The 22,558-nt window shown below is 42.4% G+C and overlaps 1 long non-coding RNA gene across 1 annotated transcript; it reads right to left on the reverse strand.

Annotated features, from left to right (window-relative positions):
* Nucleotides 1–1,729: 1,729 nt before the first annotated feature.
* LOC132347726 (uncharacterized) lies at nucleotides 1,730–17,839 on the reverse strand. Its single transcript, XR_009497288.1, has 3 exons — nucleotides 17,596–17,839; nucleotides 6,078–6,202; nucleotides 1,730–1,841 (listed from the first exon to the last, which is right to left on the reverse strand). It is a non-coding gene; the product is annotated as an uncharacterized LOC132347726 (long non-coding RNA).
* Nucleotides 17,840–22,558: the final 4,719 nt, after the last annotated feature.

Here is a 22,558-nt window from a genome sequence, read left to right on the forward strand (position 1 = left end):
ATAAGCACCCAAAGGGGGGACTGTGCAAAGGAGAAGAGGATGTTTGAGGCTGGACAGACCCATGGGTAACTAGAATTGCCTGTGAGCTGCACAGGTAGATTCTAAGCTGAATGGGGTAAAGAGGAGAGTGGGGAAGGCCTTGGCAACGTTGGAATGAAGAGGCAGGAAGTCCAATCCTTCGCTGAGGGGCAGCCATGGCAGTTGGGCTGCTTCCCGGTCTACTGGAGCATGAGGGCACGATTTGTTTACCACTTGTCTTCCTTGATGGACTTGAGGTTTTATGAGGGTGCAGACAGTGTTCACATTGTTCACTTCGACCCCGGCGTTAAGCAACATGCCTGCCGTATAGTAGCTGCTTGATGAACATAATTTAAAAAGTAAATAATGAATGAATAAATGGATGTCTGGAATTATCAGGTTGATATGCCACAAGCCAGTTGAGTCAGGCATTTCAACCAGGGTAAAATGACCTCTGACCTTACTCTGAAACAAAAGCATAGATGAGGAGATAAGAAAGATTTTATTGAGCTTCCCTGGTGGAGCACTGGTTGAGAATCTGCCTGCCAGTGCAGGGGACACGGGTTCGAGCCCTGGTCTGGGAAGATCCCACATGCCGCGGAGCAACTAGGCCCGTGAGCCACAATTACTGAGCCTGCGCTCCGCAACAAGAGAGGCCGCGATAATGAGAGGCCCGCGCACCGCGATGAAGAGTGGCCCCCACTTGCCGCAACTAGAGAAAGCCCTCGCACAGAAACGAAGACCCAACACAGCCATAAATAAATAAAAAACAAATAAATAAAAAATTTTTTTAAAAAAGAAAGCTTTTATTGAGCAACTACTCTATAACAAGCCTTTTACAAGCAGTAAATCATTTAATTCTCTCAGCCACCATTTTAGGGATGAAGAGATTGAGTTTCAGAGAGGTTAAGTAACTGGCCAAGGTCACACAGCCAGAAAATGGCAGAACTAAAATGCAAACCCAAGTCTTCACTTTGTTATTTTCAGCTCCAAGGCTATGTACACACCCCCCTGCCTACCAGTCATTTTCATACCATGCTCTGCAGACCTCAGTCTCCTCAGAGCCACCATAAGTGACATGAAGATCAATTCAGTAGCACTGGGGACCAAGAGCACAGACTCCCCACCCAGCTTCAACCAGAGGAGTTTTCATTTTCTCTACTTCACACATGGAGCTTCCTGAATTCATCCAAACACATAGTTCTTGGGGGAACGAAAAAGAATGAGAAACCACTATACTGGACCACGCTACTTCCTTAAACCAAGCCAGGAGGTACAGTTTCTAGCCTTAACTCCACCACCAACTTGCTATGGAGTCAGGGTCCATCACTTCTCCTTCCTTCCATTCTTACACAAGAAATGTTGGGTGACGGATGCTGAAATCCCATCAAGCTTCTTAACTTTCCAGAGAGAATAAGATTAAATGAAGAACCCATTTAATGAATGAAAATGGCTGGGCCACCTTGAGTAAATTCTAGATAAAGTTGTAATTCCATCAATGACAGCAAATTAGAGGAGTGTGATGAGTTACCAGGCAGAGCTCAGCAGAGTCACTGCTGGATGCCTTGGTTGACGACTGCTGATCGCATCCAACAGAACTCAAAAACCAAACAGGAGCCAATCTTTTGGCCTTACCTCATCATAACCAGCACGTGACAGAACATGGGGATCTTAGTGAACAGTCCACAGAGGCATATCCACTTACCAATAGAGATGTAATAGATGAATATATTGATTCTCAAAGAATTCACGACTGGAGACAATGCCACACTCATCTATGGTTTGACCATTCTTATACGAAGTTACCTCTGGCTTGGGCTGACCTGACGATAAAGAAATAAGAATATTCTTATTATGTGAAGCATCCTTAGAAAAAAAATCATAAAGCTATGAATAAGAATGGGTGATAAACAATAGGGATAAACATGCTGTATATGTCACTTGGGGAACTAGAAAAGCTTCCTCTCATTGATAAAAATGCATCCTTTGGACTTCCCTGGTGGCGCAGTGGTTAAGAATCCACCTCCAATGCAGGGAACACGGACGGGTTCGAGCCCTGGTCCGGGAAGATCCCACATGACGAGGAGCAACTAAGCCCGTGTGCCACAACTACTGAGCCTGCGCTCTAGAGCCTGTGAGCCACAGCTACTGAGCCCATGCTCTGCAACAAGAGAAGCCACCGCAATAAGTCCGCGCACTGCAACGAAGAGTAGCCCCTGCTCGCCGCAACTAGAGAAAGCCCGCATGCAGCAACGCAGACCCAACACAGTCAAAAACAAATAAATTAATTTTTAAAAAATGCATTCTTCAATAAACACTATTGGGCATGTTACATGCCTAAGATGATGCGGTGCTGGGGTGAAAGTGGGGCATACAAAATGAAAAACGCTGCTCCTACTCTTAAGACGCTATTAAGAAAAACTATCTAAAACTTAAAAAGAAGCCAAAAATGTGGATGGTATCTTGTTTCAGTGTCACATGGGGGCAAAGGTCCATCTAAGAGTTATGTAGGGGAATGTACTTTGTTTCATCAATGATTACTATTGATTAAAATTCCCAGATTTAGTGAAGTTACATATAAACTTGTAGATTTGCATTCAATGGAGATGCAAATAATCTCTGTCTAGCAGACAAGATAACCCCACAAATTATGGTTTATTGCCCTATAGGACATTAACCAGTGTTTTACCTAATGCAGCAATCTTATCCTAACATTTCTTTATTAAGTTGCCTATAAATACCCAATTCCTCAAATGTTCTTTGACCAGGCCTTAATATTTTCTGGTTCCCTCTTTATTCAAAGAATTGAATAAAATCTTTGAAGTTCACTCTGTATTTGCATGGGAGTGACTTTACCTTTTTGAAGATTATACTTTAACAGTGCTCAGAGTTGAGTGTATGTTATGGTACAAAAGAGGGAAGAACAAAGTAGATTAGCTAAAACCATGTCTTCCTAAGGATGAAGGAGTTTGGAATGTAGGTTTCCCAGGCTGGTACTGTGCACATGTGAGTGACATCATCACAACATTGACCTACGCTTTCTCCCTCAGAAGGGGTTCATCTTCCCCTGGTGATCATTAACCGGATGTAATGCTAAGGGGCTAATCTGGTAAACCCCCCAGGGATTCCATTCACCCCTTGGGATCTTTTTTCCCCTTGTGACAGACAGGGCAGGAAGGTTTCCAGCGTGTGCCAACGAGCTTTCTCACTAGCTTCCATGTCATTGAAAATGTATAAAATGTACCATCTATACCAGAGGAAAGCCCAGTACTGGGGAGCAATACACCATTCTGAATCCATCCCAGGAACATTCGTGTGTTTCTGTCTTATCACACGATTTTTGGCGAGCAACCCCAGAGATCATTAAGAGAAAAACTCCATGTTCTCCTAAGGCTTAGAAGGGGGAGAGCTAAAAATGTCAGGGGCGGGAATAACAAGAAAGTCAGTGAGACCTGTACCGTGGACAGGACCTGAGGGGGGCTCAGGGACCCTCTCCCTTCCTCTCTATGTCTCTTATAATTTGGGGTCTCCCAGCTGCGCTACCTCTTTCCTTCTCCTCCAGGTAAGAACCTGCATAGTTGATCCCTGGCGCCAGGAGCAGACAGATCTGCGTGCAGGGACACATCTCCAGCAGCTGCTTACCTGAGTCTCTTTCAAACAAATGACTCAACCACCAAAAATGAGCTGCCCTGAAAAACTATCAAGGAAGTTGCTGATCATATTTCATTTCTGCCTGTTCTTATCAGACCTGTGTTCCCATTTCCATCAGTTTTATCAGATTCCTTCTTAGGAAGCATTTAATTGCTCCTTTTGTATGTGTTCCTGACTTTTATTGAAGCCATTATATCAAGCATGCATGAGCTGAGCCTGGGGAACTCATTCTGATCTCTTGGGCTCCACTGTTTCATTTCAGCCAGAGCAGGGCTGATTGAGTCCCCTGGTTTCTTACTGGCTGACTGGTTTTTTCCCTTCGTGTGGTATAGAGCTGAATAATCAGCCCCAAATGAGACTTGCACAGGGAAGTGGTATCTTGTACCTTGTGGGTGGTTCTCTTTTCTCCCTCTACTTGCTGGAAATCTCACCCAAAAATTCTACCCTTGTTTTTTTTTTTTGTTTGTTTTTTTCTTAAAGAGTCAATTTTATTTATTTATTTATGTTGGCTGTGTTGGGTCTTCCTTGCTGCGCGCGGGCTTTCTCTAGTTGCGGTGAGCGGGGGCTACTCTTCGTTGCGGTGCGCGGGCTTCTCATTGCGGTGGCTTCTCTTGTTGCGCAGCACGGGCTCTAGGTGTGCACAGGCTTCAGTAGTTGTGGCACGTGGGCTCAGTAGTTGTGGTTCGCGGGCTCTAGAGCACAGGCTCAGTAGCTGTGGCGCACAGGCTTAGTTGCTCCGCGGCATGTGGGATCTTCCTAGACCAGGGCTCAAACCCGTGTCCCCTGCATTGGCAGGCAGATTCTTAACCACTGCGCCACCAGGGAAGTCCCTACCCTTGTTTTTTAAGCCTACGTGCAGGTTGCATATTGAGAGCCACCTTCAGAACGTTTCACAAGTATCTGGCTAATGTGTGAGGGAGTCGGTAGCCAAGGTTAGGGTCCACCCAAACACCGGGGCTTCCTAGGGAGACAGGGGGCTACTCTGAAGGGTCAGTAGTGGACTTGAGCCCATTCCTCTATCTGGATGCCTATGGACAAACACCAAGAAAGAGGGGGGGCTGTGCTCTTGGCCTGGGGAGTCCTACACCCAAACATCCACACTGAAAGTTGAGATTTTACTGTGACTTCTGCTAAGGAAGCGCAGCCATTTCAGAGGCTGGCTCTTCTCCTCTCTGGACTTAGAAAAAGGGATCGGGGGCAAAAAGTTTTCTGTCATCCCTCAGGAAAGTCCATCAGTGCCCTCCATGTTTTCAAGGGTAGACATAATCCAAGAAAGAAAAGAAAACAACTCACAAGGTACAAGATACCACTTCCCTACCCAATTATTTTACTTCTATTTTCTTTTAATAATAAATCCCTTTTCCCACGGTGGGCACCAGTTCTGGAGTTCTGGGTTATTTATTCTCCAGTCAGGGGGAATTCCAGCCCTCTGCTTTCCCTCCACTAGGCATGTCTGTCTTAGTTTTAACGTTTTCATTGCTGACCAGCATAGCTAAAGAAGGCAAGCAGTGGGGAGATGAATTTAGGCAGGCTGGGGATATCAGTAAAAGGTGATAAAGAAGAGTTCAGTAAATTGTCTAAAGTGAAGTTATTCATGCCATTCCCATGCACCACAGGAAATTAAGAGTGGATTCTAAAAAAAAAAAAATAGTCCTGATGAACCTAGGGACAGGACAGGAATAAAGACACAGATGTAGAGAATGGACTTGAGGACACAGGGAGGGGGAAGGGGAAGCTGGGACGAAGTGAGAGAGTGTCATTGACATATATACACTACCAAATGTAAAATAGATAGCTAGTGGGAAGCAGCTGCATCGCACGGGGAGATCAGCTCGGTGCTTTGTGACCACCTAGAGGGGTGGGATAGGGAGGGTGGGAGGGAGGCTCAAAAAGGAGGAGATATGGGGATATATGTATATGTATAGCTGATTCACTTTGTTATACAGCAGAAACTAACACAACATTGTAAAGCAATTATACTCCAATAAAGATGTTTTAAAAAAAAAAAGAAGTTAGGGAACAAAACATACCTTTTACATACATTTATATTCTTATTAAGGATTAAATACTTTGCACAAAAGGTGTGATTAATAAATATGTGTGTGTGCAAAAAACAGAGACAAAAACACAAAACAAAAAAGAGTGGATTATCTGAAAAAAGAACCAGTGTGGGAGTTGCCTAACCAAGAATCACAATGGGTAGTAAAGGAGATCATTAAAACGTGTCCAGAAAGGTATTCAAAGAAATCTTCTAGAAAAAATATCATAGAGGATTGAGTTGCTCAATCAGTTACTCAGAACTAACTTCCCAGGTTATTTTCCCAGGTGATGCTTTAACAATGCCGTTGTGAACCAAAAAACCTGGTCTGCAGGTAGATTTCAGAGGGTGATGAGCTGGAGACGCCTACCCGATATGCAACGAAGCACAGCGTCTGACTTCTCAGGAACTTTCTGGGAAAGCAACGTAGATAAAAATCAAAGTGTGCGCCTCTGGGGCCCTCCTGAGTCTGTCGTCTTTTCATGCCACATGAACCTGAAAAATAAAAACCCCCGACATCATCATTTGTTCTGGGACGTCTCTGACTTTTCTCAGGAATTCGAGAAACCCCACCACCCCATGAGTGGTCCTTAGGGAGAGAAGGAGCGTGGTCCCTTGGCTGGGTGTTGCACTCAGTCTGGCGGGCGGGTTGGGAGTCCTCGCGCAGGCTTTCTCACCCACCCCTGCTGACATTCGGGCCAGAAACGTTGTTATGGGGGGCGGTCCTGGGCATCGTAGGACGTTCAGCAGCATCCCTGGCTTCGACCCACCAGAAGGGATAGCACCCCTTCCCCAAGTGGTCACAATCAAAATTGTCTGCAGATGTTGCCAATGCCCCAGGGAGGGCAGCCCTGGTTTTAACCTCAAGTCCTAGTGGATGGCAGGGCGGCCACAGCCCAGACGGAGAGGGAAAATTGCATGAGCCTACGGCCAGTGCCACCTCTTTCGACGTTTTGTTTCCTATTGGACTCAAAAAGCGTGTGCATATTTGCCTCCCAAAAGAGGAGTTGATTCAATACAAAGGAATCGCCAGGTGGGAGGTATTTCTCCAGGTGAAACTGGGAAACTACTGCTCCTTCCGAGAAGCAGGCCGGTGCCCCAGGGAGGGCAGCGAGCGGGCTGGCATTTTTGAGTAAGCGCGGATTCATCAGTACAAGTCGGCATTAAACGCTTGGTTAGTCACCAGGTATGTTATTTCACTTAATCTCCTTTAAGTGACCTAAACGGTTATTAATACCACCTACATCTTACCGATGAGAAACCTGAGACTCAGAAAGGTTCGGCAGTGTGTTCAAGATCACCTAGCTCCAGGGGCCCCCGCATAGCCACAAGGGCTGACGTCTTCAGTGCGTGAGGCGACCCCGGAGCTGTGCAGCGCACAGCTCACAGCAGTCCTAAGAACACCAGTCTGTCTGAACCCAGAGGACCCTCTCCACTCTGTCCTCTGGGTATAGTGCTAGCATCATGCCTCTCCTTTGTGGAGCCCCAGGCTTGGAAATAACATTTCGCTCTATCCAAACAGTGGAAATCTAGAGACAGAGTCTTAGATTTAGAATCATCTTCCAAGTAAATATATTTTGTGTATTTACTTCTGGTGTGGTAAATTTCCCAAAGATGAGAACTGTGCGACTTAACGTGTTTTGTATCTCCAACTAGTATATCGATTTGGACGTGGCATACGGTTAGGGTCATCCAAGAAAAGCAGCAGACTACGAGTCAGAAGTTTTAGTTCTAACATTTCCATTTGTCACTTTTGATGCCGTGCGGCTTGTGGGATCTTAGTTCCCCGACCAGAGATTGAACCTGGGCCCCCTGCAGTGGGGTCCTAACCACTGGACCACCAGGGAAGTCCCTCCATTTAACATTTTTGAGAAGCAACATAACACAGGTGGCTAAGAGTTCTAGAGCCAGATACTCTGGGTTCAGATTCTGGCTCCAGCCCTTCCTAACTCAATAAGCGTGTCACAACTATTTTGTGCCTCAATTTCCTCATCTGTAAAATGAAGGCATAATAGTTGTATATTCTTCAGAGGTGGTTGTGAAGATTAAATGAGCTATTGCCTGTAAAGCACTTAATCCTCTAATGTATGTAAATAGTCTAGGAAGAATCTGTTACATAATTGGTTTTCAAGATGGTAATCGGTAGGCTTTAAGGAAAGATTTCACTCATTTCATCAATTTCCTTTTCTGCTGTGGGTTACCACAATGATTTTTTTTTTTAAGTGATATACCAATTAATGTCTAAAAATTTCTCCTGGTATAATATTCACCTGTAATAGCAATTTACAAGACATGACTATTCCCATTCCCAGGGGCCACTGCTGTGGATGGAGAGAGAAGAAAGGACAAATGAAACCGTCAAGAGTTGGGGTGACGTCGAAGACCTTGTGTGCCATCCGTGACTCCTCCCCCCAGCTGACAGCTCCCTGATGGCAAAGTCCCACAGGTTACAACACTGACAAACACACTATTCGACTCACATAGTTGGTTCAGTCACTACATATCCTGGCCACAGGGCACTGACTATAAAGGAAAGGACAGTTAAGTCAGGCTGTGGTTCATGTTTCCTTGCTTCTCCAAAGGCAAGAACCCTTGAAGACAGGTTTATCATTCTCTGCTAGAGATGGATAACTAACAAAATACTGAAATTAGCAGAGGGGGCCAAGGTGGGGTTCATGGACAACCCTGGAGTGATAACATATCAACTGGAATGAACACAAGATTTGCACGTTTTTGTTTTTGTTTTTTTAGCTGTGTAGTCCAGAGCAAGTTGCTTTCTTTTTAAAAAATTTTGTTTACTTTTAATTAGACAGAGCCTAAATACATACATCTGTATTTTTTAAAATACACAAAAAGATGGTCTCCAACAAGCACTATCCCTCCATCTCAGTACTTTCTGAAGAGGAAGGGTTTGCCATAAAAGGGCTGCATTATTTTTTTTAAATGCTTGATGATATCAGTATTGCATAAAATGGCAATATCATGCTTAATCTGTCTGTTCTTGTGTTGATGACGTGTAGCTTGGTTGGAGTTTTTCAGACTTACAAATGTGTTTCAAAATACTTCCTGGTACATGCCCCCTTGGGCACATAAGTGGTTCTCTAGACTAAATACCAAGAAATGGAATTGCTGGATAAGAATATTTACATAATACATTTCGATAGATACTCCACGATGGAGTACCTACTCCTTAAGAGAATAGGAGAAGGAAGTGATGATGAAGGGCCCGGATTCCTGGGTTCAAATCTTAGCTCTGCCACATACTAGCTTAACTTCTCTCTTCCTCAGTTTCTTCAACTGTAAAATGAAGAGAATAGCGGTATCTACTTCATTTGGTTGTTAGGAAAATTGAGTATGTACAAGCTCTTCTGAATAGCATGGCAAGTACTATATAAGTGTAAGCTGCTAACAAGAGCTTTGGGTTTAATATCAGCAAAATTACAAAAACAGGGGCTTCCCTGGTGGCTCAGTGGTTGAGAATCTGCCTGCCAATGCAGGGGACACGGGTTCGAGCCCTGGTCTGGGAAGATCCCACATGCCGCGGAGCAACTAGGCCCGTGAGCCACAACTACTGAGCTTGTGCGTCTGGAGCCTGTGCTCCGCAACAAGAGAGGCCGCGACAGTGAGAGGCCCCCGCTCGCCGCAACTAGGGAAAGCCCTCGCACAGAAACGAAGACCCAACACAGCCAAAAATAAATAAATAAATAAATAAATAAATAAATAAATAAATAAATAAATAAAATTACAAAAACATCTCCCTCTCACATTGGTGGAGAACAGGTAAGAGGTAATAGGAGAATTCTCTGAACATTTCAAGCCCTTGACTGATGCCAAGTTTTGTTTTGGCTAATCTGCCCTCACACAGATAGCCAGTGGCATGGCTGCTGTCAGCGGGAAAGCTGTTGTCAACCGAAGGGGTCAGGGACGAGCTCTCAGCCCATATGCAGATAATGGGTAAGCAGCTCTTCTGGAGCTTGCAGGAAAGCTAGCTGTCCATGCTTTCTCACTGGGAATAGGAGGGATTAGTCCTGATGACTCAGCCTAATCCAAGGGCAATGGGGTTCCTGAATTTGCCATTGTCAGTTACTCCAGATTTGGATGCCACACCCACTGTCACTGAGTACCTAGGCCCATGTTAGTGAAAAGCACCCTTCACAAAGGTGGGTTCTGGAAATCTGGGGAGGAGGGAGGCAGACCAGGTGTGGAGAGACAATTAACATGTTTTGGATGCCTTCTATGTGTCAGCCCCCAGACTGGGCACTTCATAAACATGATCTCATTTAATCCTCACAGTGAAACTACCAGGAAGGTGTTCTATCTTGTTTCACAGATAATGACTTGGAAGCTTAAGGTGACTTTAAAGAGTTGATGTAACAAACCTAATTCCTCACTGCCTGCAAGTGGCAGGGCTGGGATATGAGTCCAGATTTGTTGGAGTGCAAGCGTCGTGCTCTTTCTTGGGTATGATTTTAGGGTTGTATGTGAGAAATAGAGGCAAAATAAATAAATAAATAAGCCCATGAAAAAACGCTCAACATCATTAGTCATTACGGAAATACAAATTAAAACCACAATGAGGTAGCATTTCACACCCACTAGGATGGCTATTACAAAACAGAGTCAAATGTGGGCGAGGCTATGGAAAAAAACAACCCTCAAACACGGCTAGTGGGAATGTAAAATGGTACAGATGCTTTGGAAAACAAACAACTTGGCAGTTTCTTAAAAAGTTAAACATAAATTTACCAAAAGACCCAGAAATTCCATTCCTAGGTATCCACCCAAGAGTAATGAAAACATACATCCACACAAAGACTTGTACATAAATATTCTTATGAGCACGATTACTCATAATAATCAAAAATTGGAAATAACCTAAATGTCCATTGGAAACAACCTAAATGTCCAACAAGTGAACTGACAGACAAAATGTGGTCTAGCCATACAACGGAATACTATGGATAATGAAAAGGAACAAAGTAGGATACATGGTACAACACAGATGAACCTAAAAAGAATTCTCATTATGCTCCGTGAAAGAAGCCAGAAACAAGACACCACATAGTATATGATTTCATTTCTATGAAATGTCCAAAAAAAGCTATTGAGGCCAAAAGTAGATTAGTGGTTGCTGAAGGTGCAGGCAGTGGGGAGAACACTAATTAACGATAAACATGCATGCGGAATCTTTTTTTTTAACTTTTTATTTTATATTGGAGTATAGTTGATTAACAATGTTGTGATAGTTTCAGGTGTATGGTAAAGTGATTCAGTTATACATATACATGTATCTATTCTTTTTCAAATTCTTTTCCCATTTAGGTTATTACAGAATATTGAGCAGAGTTCCCTGTGCTCTACAGTAGGTCCTTGTTGGTTATCTATTTTAAATATAGCACTGTGTACATGTCAATCCCAAACCCCCAACTGTCCCTTCCCCCGACCCTTCCCCACTAACCATAAATTTGTTCTCTAAGTCTGTGAGTCTGTTTCTGTTTTGTAAATAAGTTCATTTGTGTCATTTCTTTTTAGATTCTGCATATAAGCGATATCATATGATATGTCTCTTTGTCTGACTACACTCAGTATGACAATCTCTAGGTCCATCCATGTTGCTGAAAATGGCATTATTTCATTCTTTTTAATGGCTGAGTAATATTCAATTGTAGGGATGTACCACATCTTCTTTATCCATTCCTCTGTCGGTGGACATTTAGGTTGCTTCCATGTCTTGGCTGTTGTAACAATGCTGCAATGAACATTGGGGCGTATGTATCCTTTCAGACCATGTTTTTCTCCAGATATATGCCCAGGCGTGGGATTGCAGGATCATATAATAGCTCTATTTTTAATTTTTTAAGGACCCTCCAAATGTTCTGCATGAGGAATCTTTGGCGGGTGAGAAAAATGTTTTAAAACTGATCTATAACGATGGTTGTTCAACTAGATAAATTTAACTAACAACATCATTGAATCGAACACTTAGAAAGGGTGAATTGTACAATATGCAAAACATGCCTCAATACAGTTAATTTTTAAAATACAGACAAGAAGGAGACAAACAAGTAAGCACCTAATATTCATTGCAGCATTGCTTGTGACCGCAGAAGATTGAAAGTAATCTAAATGTCCATCAACAGGTACCTGGTTACAGTATTAATTAATTATCCATTGTATACTTCCATCTATACAATGGAATTTTAAATTTCTAACAGCAATGAGCATTAAAAAAGAATAAGGCAGTTCTGTATGCACTGATATGGAATGATCTCCAAGATATATTGTTCAGTGAAATAAAGTATAGAAGAGAGCGTAGAGTATGCTATCACTTGCATAAGCAAATAAAGGAAGAGTAAGTATTATAATATGCTTATTTATACACATGATTCTAGAAATAGACAAGAAACTGGTAAGCTGGTTGCCCCTGGGAAGAAGCCTGAGTACCTGGGGAAAGGAGGGGTTGCTAGTTGGGAACATTGCTTGTCTTTGCATATCCTTTTGAATATTTTAAATTTATAGATGTTACCTAATAAACAAATATAATTTAATTTTTAAATATTAACAGTGAGTGACTCCATGTGCCCGAGACTGTGCCTGGCACATAGATACGTGAACACACTGAGCTATAGCTGCTACTTGGCTCTCTCTGGATTTGTTTTGAAGTTTTTTTTTTTTTTTTTTGGTGGGCTAGAGAGTCTTCCCACTCCCCTCTCCTTAAAATCTGTGGCAGTTTGAAATTCTTTAAGGGAGAGTAAAAAAAAAAAGCTCAAGGTTAAAGGAAACCTGTGAGAGAGTTTAGTAACTCCCCTGATTTTACAATTGAAAAACACCCCTGAATCACAGGCAGGTCAAGTGACTTTTCCAAGGTCACACAGCTTGTTAATGGCAGAGTCCAGGTTTCTTGATTCTGATTTTCGGCTTATTGAAAGGATACATGTCTCTGCCTTTCTTATCCTTGTCTTCCTCCCTCAGGGTAAAGGGAAGAGAGGAAAGATCATGATGATATAAACACACAGCATGACCATGTTTTAATGAGACCAACTTCGGTGAATTAATTGGTTAAAATCACTTTGAAGTTGAATGAGGTGAACTGACCGTTGTGTCCAATCTAGGCAAGTGTCATCAAGGTCATCACTAAGAACACATGTGGTACAGAAACCCCCTCTCTGGCTGGTCCTCCACATTCTCCCAGACTCCCTGTGTCCTCACGCTTGCCTTCCCTACAACGAAAAACCCAGAGCAACTCCGAGTCATCCCTCTTTGGAGACTGTTTATTATTAATGGACCTAGAGGTGACATCCTGTGGAATTTCAGGCATCAGCCAGTGTAGGGGAGGACCTGGGAAATGCTAGTTTCTCTTCTGTCCCACTCCTTGCCCTGTAATGGGCAGGAATAACACTGCCCCTGGTGTAATGAACTGAGCCTGGATTAATTATGCTGAACAAACCACCTCTCAGTGAGCCAGCACAAAGAAAGCCGGGGGGACCGGGGATACGGTGCTGTGGAGAGTGTCGATATTACCTCAGCCTCCTCCTACCACCATCCTTCAACCCAGCCAGTCAGAGGGCCTTAGGAGAAAACCTTTTATTTTTGCCTCCACTTGTTTTGTTTTCAGAAGAATTTGTTTTAATCGTTCTTTACCTATTTTTTTTTCTTTTCTTTTCTTTTTTTTTTTTTTTAGTAAGGTAAGAGATAAGGAGCTTCATTCCATTCCAAGGCAGGACTATTCTGTGGGAGAATACTTACTTGTCTGGGCTGAAGTATAAGGCAGGCCCATCCTAAATCTTTGAAGTAAGGATATTGCCCATTGCTAAACTTACGATTAAGGGGGGAGTTCGTGTGACTTTAGAGGCCTTTCTCCAAAATATCCAAAACCTCCCGAAGCGGCCATTTCGCTTGTCTTCCTAACTCCATTCCACGCCTCTCGCATCACTCAAACCTGGTGACGGGTGGGCTGGACTTCGTCCTTCCTGCTCTGTGGGTTCTGATTGGTCTAAACTGATCAAGCACTCTTGCTCGGGGATGGGTTCACCAACTAAGGTCTATGCCAATCAGCACATGGCTTTCTGCAGACAGTAAATTCCGCGGTTATCCATCCAATCAGTGCAAAGCTTAAGTCTTTCACTCCGTCCTCTAACCAGGAAGAAGAAAGCGTGGTGACTCCAAGGGAGGCTGGTACCGGTTGAGACTGAAAAAGCCAGCCTGAGGTTGAAACCAAAGCACACAAAAGAGCAGAGTCTCCAGAAATGCAGAGACCGGACCTGGGATCCTGACCAAACTTCTTGGACTTTTTAGTTGCGGGAGCAAAGGAGAGTTGATTTTTTGATTGTTACTTCTAAAAAGCATACCGATGCATCCGTACTTCCCCATGGTACCTGAAATTCCTACCGTTAGCCCTCCGTTCCAGATTGCTATGTCGGACATGCCTTCACCAAGTTACAGACAGAAGTAAAGGATTTAAGATTAGACGGCTTAATCAAAGAATGCTTCTGCAAGAAAGTTCTAGGAACAACTAACCAAACCAACCTAACAAATTTCTGATTTCCACTGGCATCCTGTCTCTTTCTGCCCTCCATATTTTGTTTTGGTTTTTGTTATTGTTGTTTCCTTTACGGAAAAAGACCACCTTCCATCTCTATATGTTCAAATCCCACCAGTTTCAAACCCCAGCTCAAGTGCTGACTTGTCTTTGAAACCTCTCCCGTAGCCTCAGCTGGTAAAAACAGCGCCCTCCCAAATAATGGACCGCTCACCTCAGTGTGTCCTCTCCACACTCAGTATTCCCAGCGGACATGCTCCGCTGCAGGCTGTTTGCCTGCAAGACACCTGATGGGTTTATCTTTTGTGTTCTCCACAGCTGTTGCACGTTGTGGCTGGGCCTTCTGCGTCTCTGAGAAGTAGGCAACTTTAGTGTTGAAAAGAACAAGCGCAAATAGGTTTTCTTCAGGAATTACAGGCCAAAGAAATGGCTAAAGTGGTTCTCAGAGTGCTGGTCCCTGGACCACACCATCAGCATCACCTGGGAACTAGTCAGAAATGCAAATTCTTGGGACCTTCAGAATGAGAAGCTCTGGGTGTGGGACCCAGGAAAATGTGTTTTAACAAGCTCTCTAGATTCTGTTGCACTTTGAAGTTTGAAAACCACTGGACTAGAGGAAGGTCTTAAACTACTGACTGAGGAGCGAATGAACCTGGTTTTCTAAGAGCAGGACTGAAGGCCAAGTGACGATCAAGGTGAGCTGGGTGGCCCCAGATGTGCTGGTAGCAGCCATGGAGGAAATGGCCCTGGGAGGGGTAGGGTGCCGTGTATTCAGAAGTGAACTCTCCAGAACTGACATCTCTTCAACCTGATGTCCAGAGTCTCCTGGTGGACAGTAGGATGGGCCAGGTGGGTGTGCGTTGGCAGAAACCTCAGTGAAGGCTCCAACATTTTTAAATGCTCTTTTCTCTCATATAGGTTGGGCGTTTATTCTTTCATTTTTGCCTCCTAAGACGACATGATTACTTTCTTCCAAGTTTGTTTACATTTCTGAATTTCCAGATTTCCTTTTTGGCAGAATTAAGCACAGATGAGCAGGGTTCCTTGCAAACCTGTCAGTAACTCAAGCGAAGAATTCATCCAGATACCCCGAGGTGCCTGGACAAAAGCTGTGTGCTACCTCAGTCAAGACCACAAGGGCAATGATAAAGACGGTGGTACAGCTCTTCAGAGCTGCCCCACGAGCCCTGCTTGTGATTCGTGTCTGCTCCATCCCCCCGTGCCTGTCTCGCCCTCACCCCAGAACAAGGGGGCACCCTGTTCATTATGAACCTTCATCACTGACCTTGAAATTCCAGCCATGGCTCCTGAGATGGCCCACCCAGCTGCCATCTCCACTCAGCTCCCCCAATGGCGAGTCCATTTCCCGAGCATTCTCAACCCCCCCACTCCCAATCCCCCCGCTCTACAATGCTCATGTCTGAGCAAAAAAGGGAATCAATGCAAGGCTCAACTATAATCTTTGAGGAAAGACAGGTTTGTGCCTAAGTTTTCACAATAATCACAGACATCATCTTGTATGCATGGATTTACCTTTACCTTTCATTCCTATGGATTTGTGAAAACTCCTATTTAAATATCATACTGATCTGTATTTAAAAGTATCATCAGATGATGCTGATAAATCTCTGCTTTTTAGATAACAAGTACACCATCAACCATTTTCAGGCAAAAGAGAGAGAGAGAAGCTTTTTAATTAACTAAGGGGAGGAACTAGTCTTTGTGGAGAAACTACGATGTGACAAGACACTTTAGGTATATTTACTCATGTAATTCCCCCATCAATCCTGTCAAAGTGGATGTTCTCTTCATTTTACAGGTGAGAACACTGGAGTTCAGACAGCCTGGAAACTGTGCTGAAGTCAGGATCTGGTTCCAAATCTGCCTCCAGAGCCTGGGCTTTATTCCTCAGCTATAGCCTGCTTCCCCAACCTCCATCTGGATTAGGATACTCGACTACGTCCTCTTTCCATAGGCTGATATCCACAGGTAAGTGTGTGTGTGGGGGTGATGAAAAATGAATTAAATTGGGGGGGGGTGTCTTTGCAAGTGATGAAAATAGGAATTCCACCCTACCTAAAAAATCTTCCCCAAATTGTGATTACATGTTTTGCAAAAACTTCAAAGGACAGTGGAGTTTGGGAGCTAAAATACATTTAAATTTGTTTTAAATCTGGATTTCCAAAATCTGATCATGTTTCTTGACCATCAGTTGCCTTTTACTACAGGATTTGTCAATTTGTGCATTCAGAAGGCAGCTCACAACATCCGGGGTTTCAGTTAAGAAGGATTACAGCAAAGAAGCTCGTTCGATCTACCCTTACCTGGCATGCTGTTATAAAACATTTCTGACCGTTCCTGGTTAACTAATCTTCAAAAATGAGGGCTACCTAAAGAAAAGGTTGTGGAAGGGAAATAATTAGAGCAGAAGCAGCTCTAAATGCTGCTCTTGCTTTTATCTATTTTTAAATGATTGCCAGATGTCTGCAACTGACACCCTTAATCAGTGGTTTCAAAGGTTGGATGTGGTCGTCAAAATGTAACATGACAGTGCTGCTATTTTATCGATCTTCCTGGGGTTGACTTTTTGCCTTAAATTTTTTAAAAAATCTATTTAACAACTCAAGTATAATGCCTTGCCTATAGTTAACAATACTGTATTGTACACTTAAAAATTTATTAAGACGCTAGATCTCAGGTTAAGTGTTCTTAACCCAATTTTTAGAAAAGGAGAGAAAATATTTTAATGACTCAGTGGATGTTTCCATCAGCTATTTTGAAATGCCTGATAGCTTTTCAGCAGCTTTCATTCCCATTGTCAGACAAGACGCTGCTGTGTCCCCTCAAAAAGTGGAGATTTTCAATCATCCAGATAATCCAAATAAAAGGAATAACTTTTGACTAAAACACTAAAATATTTCAGGCAGAAGTACCTAGGGCCTGAGTTACCTGGGTCATGACCTCAGATTTTCATGACACTTTACTTTGCAAAGGCTTCACAGATCACTCCTTTGAGTCCTCCTAGATGTTTATTTTTTCTAATTATTGAGATAGCCCTGAGGTGAAAGAATTTTTTAAAATTATTGTCAAGCCAAAATAAATAAACAGACATTAAAAAATAATAATGCTTTCTCAAAAGGGTCAGAATGGACCAAAACTAAAAAAGGAGAATTTGGCCACTTTAAAACCCTGTAATGTACCCACATATGCTCGATAGACCCCACTTGTTTCATCTCGTTCTAGTTCATAAGGAAACAATCTGCTTTGTTCCCTATTGTAGAAAATGTAAACAACTACATATTTAAAGCACAGCCATTCCTCAGGTAAAACCCAAAATCTAGATACTTACTTTTCAATACTTTTTGTCCAAGAGACGTGATAAGAGGGCCGGCTCAGCTGTGGGCTCCCCAGGCTGTGTGTGAGGCATTGATTGGGTGTCCCTGTTCCTGGGACTGGGGATTCAGAGGAGTTACAGGGTTCAGGGTCTTTTCCAGAGTTTTTCAAAGCGCAGTTGGGTCTGTTTCCAGAAAAGCTCCTATCTTCCTAAGAGGGAAAATTCCGTGCCCAGGGAAGTTCCGGAAGAAGAGCATTTTTTTCCCCTGCCCTTGAATGAACTAGGTCATTGCTGCAGCTGGAGAATATTTTTTAGCATCACTGTGATGAAACTCGAGGGCTGTTTCTGCAGTAGGTGCGACACTTGTTGACGCTGACGGGGAGGCCCTGGCAAAGCGGCCTGATGAAATGCAGCCCCGGGAGAGCGGATGAAACCCAGATGGGCTGTCACTGGTGGCTTGGAGACAGCAGCGTTTGGCAGGGCCCATGCAGGACCTCAGGTTCAGGTGCTTGCCTCTTAGAAAAGCAAAATCTCGCCCGCCTGATAAAGTGATTAAGGTCAGAGTAACACCAGAGTTCTCCTACCAAGGCTATCAGGCACTTGAAATACACATAGGAAACCTGAAGGAGGGGTGAGGGGCAGGGGTGGTGAAAATAAGAGTCATATGTTGTTCATTTAGAACTGGTATTACAGTCGTTCTCTGAAGTTCTCTGAGAAAAGCAGAAGCCACAGCAAGGCAGGATCCACCCTCCTCCCGCAGTGGTCCCCCCTCTCCCCGCCTCACACCCCTTTCTCTCTCTCTCAGACACACACACACACACACACACACACACTCACACACATTCTCTCTCTTCCTATTTCGACTGCAGTAGTAAGAAGAAAAGGGAGGAAGACCCGAAGAAATCCGGAGGAGAAATACCATGAGCCCTTTTTTTTCAAATCGTTCATGTTGGCAGAGTAGGTTTTGTAACGTGGACATTTCTTTTCTTGAATTTTGTCCAATTCCAAGAAAGAACGTAGAAAATCCGGAACTATCATTCTGTAACCACTTTGCCCCTTTGCAAAAGTATTTTAATGTACCATACCTGGAAACTGACAGCTGAGAAGGAAACCTCTTATGAGACTCACGGCTAAAATTAGCAGCTTCAAGTGGGTGACTTTGAAAGGGGCATAACTGTAAATATTCACTCCCTGCTGGGCACTGTAATCCTCAAAAGCAAATTGTTTTAACACAGAACAGGGCATGCATCACTATACCTTGATGGAATGAAACTTCTCACAAGATGAAAAATCATCATCTAGAATTATTAGGTATCAAGTGTACTGTGGATGTGTTCTGTTTATTTCAGTTTTACCTTCATTTGAGAAGAAAGATACTGGAAGCTGAGAGACTTTAAAATAATGACAGTCTCTTTTGGAACACGTTTCTATGAACTGCAGCAGAATGCAGAAATCACCAAACCTTTGTGATTGTGGATATCCATTGGATTTATTTAAAGCCCAATCCTCTTCACAGAAGAAGGTCCTTTCCAGATAAGAGGAGACAACTTTAAGGTGAGATTGAAGACAGAATGAGGTTGTGATGATAAAAAATAAACAAATGTTATCACACGCAGCAGAACAGGATAAAGCCAAAAGGGAACCAGTGTCCCAACACAGTAGGTAAATGTGATGTGATCGTGAAAGAAGAGTTGCCTGGGAGTTCTTAAATGGAAAAGTTGACACTCATTATGAAACTTAATTTTGTTCTTCACAAACAATTTGAAAGATGAACTCCCTCAAGTCCTATATAAATATATATATATATATTTATATATATAATGGATTAGTCGTCTCATAGCCTGCAGCCATATAATTTTTGTTTTAACTCTTACATTTGGGGGAGCAGGAATGGAAGAAAAATCAGAAACAGAGACCTTGGGATTTAACTCAGGCCAGGTTCTGAATTTTTTATGATTATTCGAAGGAAGGAATAGAAGGAGGGATGTTGAAGAGAAAAAGGAGGGCATGTATTTATTTGTGTCCCTCTAATAGCATCAAAAAATATGTGAGTTTGTGATTAAAAATAAAGACCTGAAAATGTTTGGCATCATTCCAAGTGAAGTAATGTGGAACAGAGAAAATATGTTTAGGTAATCTCTTTTTCTGAAGCTACAGGAGAAGGAAACAAGTTTCATTTGAGAGGAGATTTTCCATCTAAGGAGCAGAGCTGGAAATGTATTTTTTATTTAATTGCTTCCCTGAAAGGCCTCTGGGGCTGTTAGTTCCTTGGCATCTGGAATGAGAATGGGTGTCGTGCAATTCACTAGCCACTCTGGGCTTGCTGGGGACTGGGATCTAGTCAGTTTCCAACGCATCTGAATATTTCAAGCAAATCCATTAGGTTCTTAAACTGCTCTCCGCTCCCGTATCTTGAACTGAGATTGGTACGTGAGGGGTTTATCGCTCACTTTATTCCTCCTGGCACAGAAGGTCTTCGAATGCTTGCGTCTAATGGTACGAGTGTTGAATGCCCTTCCCAGCACAGCGCGTTCTTAGCTGAGGTTTGGTACCAACCACATGTCAGGTCAGATCAGATTTTCTGCCAGGGTCCTTGGCCAAGCGGGAACTGGGCAGGTCAGTCCAGCTGCGGGGAGTGGTCAGTGTCTGGGGAGGGTCCCCCACCACGGAGAGCAACAGTTCATCCCCATCCAGGGTCCAGGGTTTCTCAGAGCTTCTGCAGTATGTGTGGTTCCTTGCTCAGTGGCCATGACCCAAATCAGGCCTTTGCAACCTTCATTCAGTTCCCTGTATATTAAACAGCTGCTAGTCACTCAGCTAGGTCGACTCCACAGGTACTCCTTTCCCTCAGGTACAATGGCAAAAGAATTAGTACTGTAAATAAGATTCTGTTCTCTTAGCGTTTTTCATCCCAGGGAACAGATTTCTATAAAATTCTTCATGAGACTATGAAGTTTTAAACTACTTGCAAAATAAAAATTAAAAATGCAATTTTTCAGAATTCATTTATTCAAGAGGAACTTTTCCAAACATACGAATGTTGTTTGGAATTTGGAATTCATTTCTCCCCAGGGTATCAAAATCATAAATGGTAGTTAGGTTCACAGAACACCTTACAGAAGTACTGTATTTAATCCATCGCGTTCCTAAAGTACCTATTTCAGCTACCTAAAACCCCAAGTATCGAAACCAGCTTAAAATTCAATTTAACTGCATATGACAGTCTAAGTACCTGAAAAAAAAATCCGAACTTCCATGATAGGATTCCGGCACAGTTATTCCCATGCTTCAGTTTCATTTTAAAACAGCCACCAAGAAAGCACTACAACTGTCAGAACAGGAGAAAATTCCAATTTTTACCAATTTGTAGGTTGAGCCCGAGGTCCAATTTCACAAATACTAAGTCAAATGAATTACTTGAATGGTGTATGAAAATTTAAATTTTTAAAAATATTTGTGTATGGTATGTATATTAAGTATTCTATAAAAGTTTCATTTTTAAGGCTTTCCTTCTGATTATAAGAGCAATACATACTAATTACTGAAAATTACATACCCATCACTAAAAATTTTTAATATTTTGATTTCAAAAATTTCAAATCTCCCACTACCTAAAGATAACCACTATTTTCGTGTATTCCTTCTACTGTTCTATTTTCCGTTTGTGCATGCTTACACATACAGTTTTCTTTTCTGGTTTTTTGTTTGTTTGTTTGTCTGTTTGTTTTTTACTTAACATGGGCCTCTCATTAAGAATTCTTTGGGAAAGCCTACATACTAATCTGTTAGATGAATGTATTATACTTTATGTAGCCAATGTTCCACTGCTAGGTATTTAGATTGCTTATATATTTTTGCTTTTATAAACAATGATGTGATACACATTCTTGTAAATAAATCTTTGGGCACATCACTCTTGTCTAAGGGTAGGATGTTAAAAGTGGTATTGGTGAGTCAAAAGTTACAAACATTTTAAGGTTTTAAAATATACTGCCAAACAAAACGCTATCAGTTGTATTGTGCTATGTTTCCGCCAGCAGGTGTAAGGCCGCCCATCTTACTGAGAGAGTAATTACTCTTGGCACTGAACACTATCACTGACAATGTTTTTGCCGTCTTAGAAGCACAATTTCTTTGACTGCTAATGAAGTTAAATAGTGTTTTATAAGTTCTTTGGACCTTCTTTCATGAATTGTCTTTTCAATTTCGGGGGTCAGCTTTGCTATTTGAGTGTTTTCCTTTTGCACATATAAAAGCCCTCCATATATAATTTGCTGCAGATAGGCTCTACCTTCTAATTTGTGGTTTTGATACATAGAAGTTATGAATTTGTGAAGTTTTGATATATAGAAGCTATGAATTTTTATTTAATAAAAACTATACAGGAAGAAGGAAAAGATTTGTTTTTTAAAGGGTACAGAGTTTCAGTTTTGCAAGATGAAAACATTCTGGAGATCTGTTTGACAACAGTGTGAATACACTTACCATTACTACATTGAACACTTAAAAATGATGAACATGACAAATTTTATGGGGTTTTTTTGACCACAAATTTTAAAAAGCTCTCTCTTTCTTGTGGTTTCTTCCTTTGCTTATTAAGCCCCATCCCTACATGTACTTATCCACTATCCCATACTGCCCCAAGGCAGAGTAGAGATTAGAGTTCAAATTGAGCCCTTCTCCCTCTGTGTCATGTTATTTGGTCTGTGCTAATGTACCGGATCAATTTGTGCCTTTTCCCTTAGATTCCCAGACATCTAGGATTCTCCATTTCCTTGCTGCTTTAGGGGCTTCCACCCTTTACAACTAAGAGAGTGATATACGTATAGGTATAATAGTTAGGATTTTGGTTTGAAAACTAGATTTTTTTCCCCCCCATTAAAAATAGAATGAAATGGGAGTTAGGACTTTCAGCCATGACTGAATGAAGAGGCTAGAAAATCTTCTCCCCAAAAAGCAAATATAAAGATAGACAATA

The sequence above is a fragment of the Balaenoptera ricei genome, chromosome 14 (assembly GCF_028023285.1).
Source record: "Balaenoptera ricei isolate mBalRic1 chromosome 14, mBalRic1.hap2, whole genome shotgun sequence".
Classification (NCBI taxonomy): Eukaryota; Metazoa; Chordata; class Mammalia; order Artiodactyla; family Balaenopteridae; genus Balaenoptera; species Balaenoptera ricei.